The 12,704-nt window shown below is 47.3% G+C and overlaps 1 protein-coding gene across 5 annotated transcripts in view; it reads left to right on the top strand.

The window, feature by feature from the left end:
* max (myc associated factor X) overlaps positions 1–12,704 on the top strand; it is a 33,256-nt gene that overhangs the window by 6,239 nt on the left and 14,313 nt on the right. The window lies entirely within an intron of this gene.

Genomic DNA, 12,704 nt, shown 5'->3' with positions numbered 1-12,704 from the left:
GTGAGGAGTGATCCCAGGGTGCTTTATGAGTAGTGAGGAGTGATCCCAGGGTGCTTTATGAGTAGTGAGGAGTGATCCCAGGGTGCTTTATGAGTAGTGAGGAGTGATCCCAGGGTGCTTTATGAGTAGTGAGGAGTGATCCCAGGGTGCTTTATGAGTAGTGAGGAGTGATCCCAGGGTGCTTTATGAGTAGTGAGGAGTGATCCCAGGGTGCTTTATGAGTAGTGAGGAGTGATCCCAGGGTGCTTTATGAGTAGTGAGGAGTGATCCCAGGGTGCTTTATGAGTAGTGAGGAGTGATCCCAGGGTGCTTTATGAGTAGTGAGGAGTGATCCCAGGGTGCTTTATGAGTAGTGAGGAGTGATCCCAGGGTGCTTTATGAGTAGTGAGGAGTGATCCCAGGGTGCTTTATGAGTAGTGAGGAGTGATCCCAGGGTGCTTTATGAGTAGTGAGGAGTGATCCCAGGGTGCTTTATGAGTAGTGAGGAGTGATCCCAGGGTGCTTTATGAGTAGTGAGGAGTGATCCCAGGGTGCTTTATGAGTAGTGAGGAGTGATCCCAGGGTGCTTTATGAGTAGTGAGGAGTGATCCCAGGGTGCTTTATGAGTAGTGAGGAGTGATCCCAGGGTGCTTTATGAGTAGTGAGGAGTGATCCCAGGGTGCTTTATGAGTAGTGAGGAGTGATCCCAGGGTGCTTTATGAGTAGTGAGGAGTGATCCCAGGGTGCTTTATGAGTAGTGAGGAGTGATCCCAGGGTGCTTTATGAGTAGTGAGGAGTGATCCCAGGGTGCTTTATGAGTAGTGAGGAGTGATCCCAGGGTGCTGATCCCAGGGTGCTTTATGAGTAGTGAGGAGTGATCCCAGGGTGCTTTATGAGTAGTGAGGAGTGATCCCAGGGTGCTTTATGAGTAGTGAGGAGTGATCCCAGGGTGCTTTATGAGTAGTGAGGAGTGATCCCAGGGTGCTTTATGAGTAGTGAGGAGTGATCCCAGGGTGCTTTATGAGTAGTGAGGAGTGATCCCAGGGTGCTTTATGAGTAGTGAGGAGTGATCCCAGGGTGCTTTATGAGTAGTGAGGAGTGATCCCAGGGTGCTTTATGAGTAGTGAGGAGTGATCCCAGGGTGCTTTATGAGTAGTGAGGAGTGATCCCAGGGTGCTTTATGAGTAGTGAGGAGTGATCCCAGGGTGCTTTATGAGTAGTGAGGAGTGATCCCAGGGTGCTTTATGAGTAGTGAGGAGTGATCCCAGGGTGCTTTATGAGTAGTGAGGAGTGATCCCAGGGTGCTTTATGAGTAGTGAGGAGTGATCCCAGGGTGCTTTATGAGTAGTGAGGAGTGATCCCAGGGTGCTTTATGAGTAGTGAGGAGTGATCCCAGGGTGCTTTATGAGTAGTGAGGAGTGATCCCAGGGTGCTTTATGAGTAGTGAGGAGTGATCCCAGGGTGCTTTATGAGTAGTGAGGAGTGATCCCAGGGTGCTTTATGAGTAGTGAGGAGTGATCCCAGGGTGCTTTATGAGTAGTGAGGAGTGATCCCAGGGTGCTTTATGAGTAGGGTGAGGAGTGATCCCAGGGTGCTTTATGAGTAGTGAGGAGTGATCCCAGGGTGCTTTATGAGTAGTGAGGAGTGATCCCAGGGTGCTTTATGAGTAGTGAGGAGTGATCCCAGGGTGCTTTATGAGTAGTGAGGAGTGATCCCAGGGTGCTTTATGAGTAGTGAGGAGTGATCCCAGGGTGCTTTATGAGTAGTGAGGAGTGATCCCAGGGTGCTTTATGAGTAGTGAGGAGTGATCCCAGGGTGCTTTATGAGTAGTGAGGAGTGATCCCAGGGTGCTTTATGAGTAGTGAGGAGTGATCCCAGGGTGCTTTATGAGTAGTGAGGAGTGATCCCAGGGTGCTTTATGAGTAGTGAGGAGTGATCCCAGGGTGCTTTATGAGTAGTGAGTGATCCCAGGGTGCTTTATGAGTAGTGAGGAGTGATCCCAGGGTGCTTTATGAGTAGTGAGGAGTGATCCCAGGGTGCTTTATGAGTAGTGAGGAGTGATCCCAGGGTGCTTTATGAGTAGTGAGGAGTGATCCCAGGGTGCTTTATGAGTAGTGAGGAGTGATCCCAGGGTGCTTTATGAGTAGTGAGGAGTGATCCCAGGGTGCTTTATGAGTAGTGAGGAGTGATCCCAGGGTGCTTTATGAGTAGTGAGGGAGTGATCCCAGGGTGCTTTATGAGTAGTGAGGAGTGATCCCAGGGTGCTTTATGAGTAGTGAGGAGTGATCCCAGGGTGCTTTATGAGTAGTGAGGAGTGATCCCAGGGTGCTTTATGAGTAGTGAGGAGTGATCCCAGGGTGCTTTATGAGTAGTGAGGAGTGATCCCAGGGTGCTTTATGAGTAGTGAGGAGTGATCCCAGGGTGCTTTATGAGTAGTGAGGAGTGATCCCAGGGTGCTTTATGAGTAGTGAGGAGGATCCCAGGGTGCTTTATGAGTAGTGAGGAGTGATCCCAGGGTGCTTTATGAGTAGTGAGGAGTGATCCCAGGGTGCTTTATGAGTAGTGAGGGAGTGATCCCAGGGTGCTTTATGAGTAGTGAGGAGTGATCCCAGGGTGCTTTATGAGTAGTGAGGAGTGATCCCAGGGTGCTTTATGAGTAGTGAGGAGTGATCCCAGGGTGCTTTATGAGTAGTGAGGAGGATCCCAGGGTGCTTTATGAGTAGTGAGGAGTGATCCCAGGGTGCTTTATGAGTAGTGAGGAGTGATCCCAGGGTGCTTTATGAGTAGTGAGGAGTGATCCCAGGGTGCTTTATGAGTAGTGAGGAGTGATCCCAGGGTGCTTTATGAGTAGTGAGGAGTGATCCCAGGGTGCTTTATGAGTAGTGAGGAGTGATCCCAGGGTGCTTTATGAGTAGTGAGGAGTGATCCCAGGGTGCTTTATGAGTAGTGAGGAGTGATCCCAGGGTGCTTTATGAGTAGTGAGGAGTGATCCCAGGGTGCTTTATGAGTAGTGAGGAGTGATCCCAGGGTGCTTTATGAGTAGTGAGGAGTGATCCCAGGGTGCTTTATGAGTAGTGAGGAGTGATCCCAGGGTGCTTTATGAGTAGTGAGGAGTGATCCCAGGGTGCTTTATGAGTAGTGAGGAGTGATCCCAGGGTGCTTTATGAGTAGTGAGGAGTGATCCCAGGGTGCTTTATGAGTAGTGAGGAGTGATCCCAGGGTGCTTTATGAGTAGTGAGGAGTGATCCCAGGGTGCTTTATGAGTAGTGAGGAGTGATCCCAGGGTGCTTTATGAGTAGTGAGGAGTGATCCCAGGGTGCTTTATGAGTAGTGAGGGAGTGATCCCAGGGTGCTTTATGAGTGTGAGGGAGTGATCCCAGGGTGCTTTATGAGTAGTGAGGAGTGATCCCAGGGTGCTTTATGAGTAGTGAGGAGTGATCCCAGGGTGCTTTATGAGTAGTGAGGAGTGATCCCAGGGTGCTTTATGAGTAGTGAGGAGTGATCCCAGGGTGCTTTATGAGTAGTGAGGAGTGATCCCAGGGTGCTTTATGAGTAGTGAGGAGTGATCCCAGGGTGCTTTATGAGTAGTGAGGAGTGATCCCGGGGTGAGGAGTGATCCCGGGGTGCTTTATGAGTAGTGAGGAGTGATCCCGGGGTGCTTTATGAGTAGTGAGGAGTGATCCCGGGGTGCTTTATGAGTAGTGAGGAGTGATCCCGGGGTGCTTTATGAGTAGTGAGGAGTGATCCCGGGTTGCTTTATGAGTAGTGATCCCAGGGTGCTATATGAGTAGTGAGGAGTGATCCCAGGGTGCTTTATGAGTAGTGAGGAGTGATCCCAGGGTGCTTTATGAGTAGTGATCCCAGGTTGATTTATGAGTAGTGATCCCAGGTTGATTTATGAGTAGTGATCCCAGGGTGCTTTATGAGTAGTGATCCCAGGGTGCTTTATGAGTAGTGATCCCAGGGTGCTTTATGAGTAGTGATCCCAGGGTGCTTTATGAGTAGTGATCCCAGGGTGCTTTATGAGTAGTGATCCCAGGGTGCTTTATGAGTAGTGATCCCAGGGTGCTTTATGAGTAGTGATCCCAGGGTGCTTTATGAGTAGTGATCCCAGGGTGCTTTATGAGTAGTGATCCCAGGTTGATTTATGAGTAGTGATCCCAGGGTGCTTTATGAGTAGTGAGGAGTGATCCCAGGGTGCTTTATGAGTAGGGAGTAGTGATCCCAGGGTGCTATATGAGTAGGGAGTAGTGATCCCAGGGTGCTATATGAGTAGGGAGTAGTGATCCCAGGGTGCTATATGAGTAGGGAGTAGTGATCCCAGGGTGCTATATGAGTAGGGAGTAGTGATCCCAGGGTGCTATATGAGTAGGGAGTAGTGATCCCAGGGTGCTATATGAGTAGGGAGTAGTGATCCCAGGGTGCTATATGAGTAGTGAGGAGTGATCCCAGGGTGCTTTATGAGTAGTGAGGAGTGATCCCAGGGTGCTTTATGAGTAGTGAGGAGTGATCCCAGGGTGCTTTATGAGTAGTGAGGAGTGATCCCAGGGTGCTTTATGAGTAGTGAGGAGTGATCCCAGGGTGCTTTATGAGTAGTGAGGAGTGATCCCAGGGTGCTTTATGAGTAGTGAGGAGTGATCCCAGGGTGCTATATGAGTAGTGAGGAGTGATCCCAGGGTGCTTTATGAGTAGTGAGGAGTGATCCCGGGGTGCTTTATGAGTAGTGAGGAGTGATCCCGGGGTGCTTTATGAGTAGTGAGGAGTGATCCCGGGGTGCTTTATGAGTAGTGAGGAGTGATCCCGGGGTGCTTTATGAGTAGTGAGGAGTGATCCCAGGTTGCTTTATGAGTAGTGATCCCAGGGTGCTATATGAGTAGTGAGGAGTGATCCCAGGGTGCTTTATGAGTAGTGAGGAGTGATCCCAGGGTGCTTTATGAGTAGTGATCCCAGGTTGATTTATGAGTAGTGATCCCAGGTTGATTTATGAGTAGTGATCCCAGGGTGCTTTATGAGTAGTGATCCCAGGGTGCTTTATGAGTAGTGATCCCAGGGTGCTTTATGAGTAGTGATCCCAGGGTGCTTTATGAGTAGTGATCCCAGGGTGCTTTATGAGTAGTGATCCCAGGGTGCTTTATGAGTAGTGATCCCAGGGTGCTTTATGAGTAGTGATCCCAGGTTGATTTATGAGTAGTGATCCCAGGGTGCTTTATGAGTAGTGAGGAGTGATCCCAGGGTGCTTTATGAGTAGGGAGTAGTGATCCCAGGGTGCTATATGAGTAGGGAGTAGTGATCCCAGGGTGCTATATGAGTAGGGAGTAGTGATCCCAGGGTGCTATATGAGTAGGGAGTAGTGATCCCAGGGTGCTATATGAGTAGGGAGTAGTGATCCCAGGGTGCTATATGAGTAGGGAGTAGTGATCCCAGGGTGCTATATGAGTAGGGAGTAGTGATCCCAGGGTGCTATATGAGTAGGGAGTAGTGATCCCAGGGTGCTTTAGGAGTAGGGAGTAGTGATCCCAGGGTGCTTTAGGAGTAGGGAGTGATCCCAGGGTGCTTTAGGAGTAGGGAGTGATCTCAGGGTGCTATATGAGTAGTGATCCCAGGGATGGAAACGCATACATTCTCAATGATTTCAATGAGTCTTTCTCCATTCTGACCTGTTTTATACTGTTCAATTCAACCAAAACAAATTTCAGCACGTATCATTTCTGCACTTCCTGCACTCAATTGCAGCGGTGATAGAAGTCCTGAAGTGTCACACACAGTAGAAGTAAAGATGACCGGTGAAATACGACCCGAGTAAAAGTCTAAAAGTATTTGGTTTTAAATATACTTAAGTATCAAAAGTATAAATTATTTCAAATTCCTTATCTTAAGCAAACCACATGAGACAATTTTATTTTTTAATTTTATTTATGGATAGCCAGGGGCACACTCCAACACTCAGACATCATTTACAAACTAAGCATTTGTGTTTAGTGAGTCTGCCAGATCAGAGGCAGTAGATGACCAGGGATGTTCTCTTGACAAGTGGGTGAATTGGACCATTTTCCTGTCCTACTAATCATTAAAAATGTAACGAGTACTTTTAGGTGTCAGGGAAAATGCATGGAGTAAAAAAATACAGTATATTCTTTAGGAATGTAGTGAAGTAAAAGTTGTCAAAAATAAGTCTTAAAGTACAGATACCCCCAAAAAACTACTTAAGTAGTACTTGGAAGTATTTTTACTTAAGTACTTTACACCACTGCTCAGTAGAGAGAATTTCCACACTGCCACGTAGGGCTGCACGATATGAGCAAATCATCTAGGACTTATTTTTAACCAAATGTTGCAATTGAGATTTGACTTGCGAATTAGAGCCAAACTGTTGGAATCATGGAAATATGATGACTATTCTAATTTTATCGTTAGAATATAATAGTGGGCATTTTGAATACAGTGTTGGAGATGACGACGAGTTAAAATGCCAGGGAGGACTTATTGTGACAGGGTAAGAACTAAAGTGTTTCCTAGGGGACCCAATAAGCTTTGGCTACATTGCGTGTTTTCTCTTAGCTACTTCATGTAGATAACATATTCTTGCTTTGCATATTCCTCTGATTTAGAAGATACTGTTGCACAAACGACATGCTGATTTAGGTCTACACCATCACTGGTATTATCAGGCTGTATTAGCTTGCTACGTTTGCTCTTACTCAGTACATTTATTAGTTAGCTAGCTATTAGCATTAGCGGCTAACAAGATTTAGGGCAACTTGCTAAGAAAAGACAAACTAGCGGTTTGCTGATATATGAAATACAAACTAATAGTGTCATTATAGAACACTAGTGGATTTATATTAAGAAGCAAAGTGAAAACAACATTGTTGTCATCAACATTGTTGTATGTGCTGCATTGACCATGTAGACTGAACGCAAGTGTCTCGTGGTCGAGGAACATCAAACGCGCTCCTTGAGTGACAGGGGGCGTGGCTAGGTCTGTGTGGAAAGAGCGGAGAGACTTTACTCAAGTAGCGAAGTAAACTATAAAAATTGACATTACACCTGGTGTATCACATTTAACAAACCAAACATTAAAATACGGTATAGAAGCTATAGTAAAAACCCAAACTGTTCCCTGCATCAAACCCGGTAGGTCATAAAATATGGTATTACCGCCCAGGCCTATTACACGCCCTTTCCCATCAATGTAGAGTTTAATAAGTAATACATTTGCTATATAGAAATAAATAATAGGTAATAGTAACACAATAGCGAGGCTATATACAAGGAGTACCGGTACAGATTCAATGTGCAGGGGTACCAGGTAATTGAGGTTGTATCTACATGTAGGTAGGGGTAAAAGCGACCTCTGAGTTTTATGATCAGATGATGTGGTGATATTTGATGAACCAAATGCTATGCTCTTTCCTTCTCTTTATTTGGAAATGTCTAACTCAATGGATATACATCAACATCAAGCAAAATGTTGTCATTAGATTGTCCGAGATAACATTTGAAATGTTAACTAATGCCTAGCGTGCATTACACTGTTTTCTGATACCACTGGATCATCTTACAGGGTTCAGCTATTATGGCAGCCATTTTGGAGCCTGAGCTACTTTACAGTTGCTCTCTATAGGCCCTAATGCATTTACAGGGGCCTGATATTAACGATGGCCCGGGGCCTGTAAACATGTGCTGTGCCAGTGGATCTCGTCAGTCGCTGGCCCATATGGACCGGGAACGTCTCGGTGCGTTCTGTCATTCCAGTTAGACATTTACCTGCTCTGTCGTAGTCTACCGTGGGAAAACCATTGAAAGCATTTAACATTAACATTTAACATTTAAGTCATTTAGCAGACGCTCTTATCCAGAGCGACTTACAAATTGGTGCATTCACCTTATGACCTCCAGTGGAACAGTAGTGCATCTAAATCTTTTCAGGGGGAGGGGGGGTGAGAGGGATTACTTTATCCTATCCTAGGTATTCCTTAAAGAGGTGGGGTTTCAGGTGTCTCCGGAAGGTGGTGATTGACTCCGCTGTCCTGGCGTCGTGAGGGAGTTTGTTCCACCATTGGGGGGCCAGAGCAGCGAACAGTTTTGACTGGGCTGAGCGGGAACTGTACTTCCTCAGTGGTAGGGAGGCGAGCAGGCCTATCCCTTCATGGTGCCATTTGCATCTGACATTTGGCTAGTACCTTTTAGTTTCGTTATGATGCATAGGATTATAAATGAGTCAGTCAGGAACCTTTTGTGGGACCTACTGTTGCCTGGCCTGAAACAAGTTAAACTACTGCTAGTGCTGCTGCAGGTGATTGGCTGCTCTACTCTGGGCCTATCCCTAGTCATGTGAGTTGGGCAGGTGGCCATTTTTGTAAATCTATGATCTGAACTGAAGGCTAAAACGCTGTGAGGGTTTACAGTGGAAGGAGAGGGTTTCTTTTACGCACATTAAACTTTGAACAGGCAACGATCAATGGGCCCACTATATGTAGAGGGAAAAAATAAGTTTGATGCTCTAATAAAGTTATTTGTGATAGATGCAGAGAGGGTTTGACAGGCCTGGCGGAGAGGGTTTGACAGGCCTGGCGGAGAGGGTTTGACAGGCCTGGCGGAGAGGGTTTGACAGGCCTGGCGGAGAGGGTTTGACAGGCCTGGCGGAGAGGGTTTGACAGGCCTGGCGGAGAGGGTTTGACAGGCCTGGCGGAGAGGGTTTGACAGGCCTGGCGGAGAGGGTTTGACAGGCCTGGCGGAGAGGGTTTGACAGGCCTGGCGGAGAGGGTTTGACAGGCCTGGCGGAGAGGGTTTGACAGGCCTGGCGGAGAGGGTTTGACAGGCCTGGCGGAGAGGGTTTGACAGGCCTGGCGGAGAGGGTTTGACAGGCCTGGCGGAGAGGGTTTGACAGGCCTGGCGGAGGGGGTTTGACAGGCCTGGCGGAGGGGGTTTGACAGGCCTGGCGGAGGGGTTTGACAGGCCTGGCGGAGGGGGTTTGACAGGCCTGGCGGAGGGGGTTTGACAGGCCTGACGGAGGGGGTTTGACAGGCCTGGCGGGGAGGGTTTGACAGGCCTGGCGGGGAGGGTTTGACAGGCCTGGCGGAGAGTGTTTGACAGGCCTGGCGGAGAGTGTTTGACAGGCCTGGCGGGGAGGGTTTGACAGGCCTGACTTTGGCCGTGTCTACACTTGACACTTACATGCGGCTTCTGCTATCAGAATACGAAGATGACATTTGAAAAGACTGGTCTAGACACACAAAAGTCACTTCGTGGTCTGATTGTGTTCAGATCTGTCTGACCACCTCAGAAGGTAGTCGGGGATGCATTGTGTGTGGATTTCTCCTCAGTCTGGACGCAATCAGGCTACCGAAAGTGCATAGAGTGGGCGACATGAGCCACCCCCCACAAGTCTCAATAAAATGTATGTTTTGGGACCGAGAGGCCCCTTTATATTATAACGTTGGTGGAAATACTTTCCTAGCTTGTGAGGAATGTGTTTCCCTTAAATGCTAGCTTTTTTTTTTACTAGTTATTTTAACCTGTTTGCAGTGCCTTTAGCGTTGCTTGCTAGCTTGTTGGCTAGCTAGCTTGTTGGCTAGCTGGCTAGTTCGCTACAGTAGTTAGCTACTGCCATCAGTTGTTTTATCATATTTTGCCTGTCCACAGTTTTGTAGAATGCATACTGGCATTTTAATATAGCGCTGGAAAAGAGAATCCAGACACACTGTGGACCCGGTAGACACATCTAAATGTAGATGCATAATGTGTTCGGAATTCCACGATCAGAACTCTATGATCGTGGAATTCTAAAGCTTAATGAACTCAAGTCTAGACACGCCTGACTGGGAGGGGTTTAACACGCCTGACTGGGAGGGGTTTAACACGCCTGACTGGGAGGGGTTTAACACGCCTGACTGGGAGGGGTTTAACACGCCTGACTTGGTCAGGTGTAAAGAGACATGAAATGACTGTTTGCTTCCCAAATGGAACCCTATTCCCTAGAAAGGGCACTACTTTTGACCAGAGCCCTATTGTCCCTGGTCAAAAGTAGTGTACTACATAGGGAACAGTGTGCCATTTTGGGATTCAGACTGTGTTTAGGTAGATGATTCAACTGAGGCCCTGGCAGCAGTATGGAGTGGCTGAGAGAGGCCGGAGGGAGGAGTGTCGTTGTGTTGTTGTAGGTCTCTCTAGGCCTACAGAGAGACGTGCAACAACACTAGTTGTTTAGGTAGATGATCCCCACAGGATGTCTGTTCTGTGTCTAGGCTATAGCGAGATGAAGACTGTTTGCGTAGGCACTAGACTGCAGATCACAGGGATAGATAATTAGTAGGTTTGTGTTCAGAACAACAGACTATACACGGAGTATACCCCCTGCCCTCTGAACAGCCTCCATTTTGTCGGGGCGTGGACTGTACAAGGTGTCGAACGCACTCTCTACATACACACATTACACACCTGTCAGAATAAAGGTAACACTTGAGATGATGAGGGATACAAAGTATACTAAACACTCGAATCACCTTCCTAATATTGAGTCAGAACAGTTTCAATTCGTTGGGGCATGGCCTCTAAAGGTGCCAACCATTCCACAGGGATGCTGGCCCCATGTTGACTCCACTGCTTCCCACAGTTGTCAAGTTGGCTGGATGTCCTTTAGGTGGTGGACCATTCTTGATACACACAGGGAAACTGTTGAGTGTGAAAAGTTCGTTGGAGTTCTTGACACAGACCGGTACCCTGGCACCTACTACCATACCCCGTTCAAAGGCACATAAATATTTTGTCTTGCCCATTTCAGCCTCTTCTTAAAAAATGTTTTATTTAACCAGGTAGGCCAGTTGAGAACAAGTTCTCTCTGCGACCTGGCCAAGATAAGGCAAAGCAGTGCGACACAAACACAGAGTTACACATGGAATAAACAAACGTACAGTCAATAACACAATAGAAAATCTGTATACAGTGTGTGCAAATGAAGTAAGGAGGTTCGGCAATAAATAAGCTTACACGAGTGATATATGTGCAAGTAGAAATACTGGTGTGCAAAAGAGCACAAAAACAAATATGGGGATGAGGTAGGTAGTTGGATGGGCTATTTACAGATGCGCTGTGTACAGCTGCAGCGACCGGTAAGCTGCTCTGACAGCTGACTCTTAAAGTTAGTGAGGGAGATGTAAGTTTCAGTCATTGGCAGCAGAGAACTGGAAGGAAAGGCGGCCGAAGGAGGTGTTGGCTTTGGGGGTGACCAGTGAAATATACCTGCTGCAGCGCGTGCTACGGTTGGGTGTTGCTATGGTGACCAGTGAGCTGAGATAAGGCGGAGCTTTACCTAGCAAAGACTTATAGATGACCTGTAACCAGTGGGTTTGGCGACAAATATGTAGTGCGGACCAGCCAACGAGAGCATACAGGTCGCAGTGGTGGGTAGTATATGGGGCTTTGGTGACAAAACGGATGGCACTGTAATAGACAACATCCAGTTTGCTGAGTAGAGTGTTTGAGGCTATTTTGTAAATGACATCGCCGAAGTCAAGGATCGGTAGGATGGTCAGTTTTACGAGGGTGTGTTTGGCAGCATGAGTGAAGGATGCTTTGTTGTGAAATAGGAAGCCAATTCTAGATTTAAATTTGGATTGGAGATGCTTAATGTGAGTCTGGAAGGAGAGTTTACAGTCCTAGCCAGACACCTCAGTATTTATAGTTGTCCACATATTCAAAGTCAGAACCGTCCAGAGTAGTGATGCGAGTGGAGGCAGCAATTGGTTAAAAAAACATGCATTTCATTTTACTAGCATTTTTAAGAGCAGTTGGAGGCCACGGAAGGAGTGTTGTATGGCGCTGAAGTTCATTTGGAGGTTAGTTACCACAGTGTCCAAAGAAGGGCCAGATGTATACAGAATGGTGTCGTCTGCGTAGAGGTGGATCAGGGAATCACCAGCAGCAAGAGCGACATCATTGATGTATACAAAGAAAAGAGTCGGCCAGAGAATTGAACCCTGTGGCACCCCCATAAAGACTGCCAGCGGTCCGGACAACAGGCCCACCGATTTGACACACTGAACTCTATCTGAGAAGTAGTTGCTGAACCAGGCGAGGCAGTCATTTGAGAAACCAAGGCTGTTGAGCCTGCTGATAAGAATGCGGTGATTGACAGAGTCGAAAGCCTTAGCCAGGTCGATGAACACGGCTGCAGAGTACTGTCTCTTATCGATGGCGGTTATGATATCATTTAGTACCTTGAGCGTGGCTGAGGTGCACCCATGACCAGCTCGGAAACCAGATTGCATAGCGGAGAAGGTACGGTGCGATTCGAAATGGTCGGTTCAATATGTTTGTTAACTTGGCTTTCGAAGACTTTAGAAAGGCAGGGCAGGATGGATATAGGTCTGTAACAGTTTGGGTCTAGGGTGTCTTCCCCTTTTGAAGAGTGGGATGACCGTGGCAGCTTTCCAATCTTTAGGAATCTGATCAATCATGGATTGTGTTATGGCACACATACACAATCCATGTCTCAAGGCTTAAAAATCCTTCTTTAACCCACGTCTCCTCCCCTACACTGATTTCAAAATGTGACATGAGTAAGGGTTCTTAGCTTTCACATGCTCAGTCTAGGTCATGGAAAGAGCAAGTGTTCCTGAGCTCAAACCACAGTCTCGCTGTAGCAGAGCTCAAAACGCTGGTAGGCCGTAACGATACACTCGCATTAACATTTGCTAACCATGTGTATGTGACAAATAAAATTT

The sequence above is a fragment of the Oncorhynchus nerka genome, linkage group LG24 (genome assembly GCF_034236695.1).
Source record: "Oncorhynchus nerka isolate Pitt River linkage group LG24, Oner_Uvic_2.0, whole genome shotgun sequence".
In the NCBI taxonomy this organism is placed as follows: domain Eukaryota; kingdom Metazoa; phylum Chordata; class Actinopteri; order Salmoniformes; family Salmonidae; genus Oncorhynchus; species Oncorhynchus nerka.
Note: the sequence above shows the minus strand (reverse complement) of the source record. Positions and strands in the feature narration are given on the sequence as shown.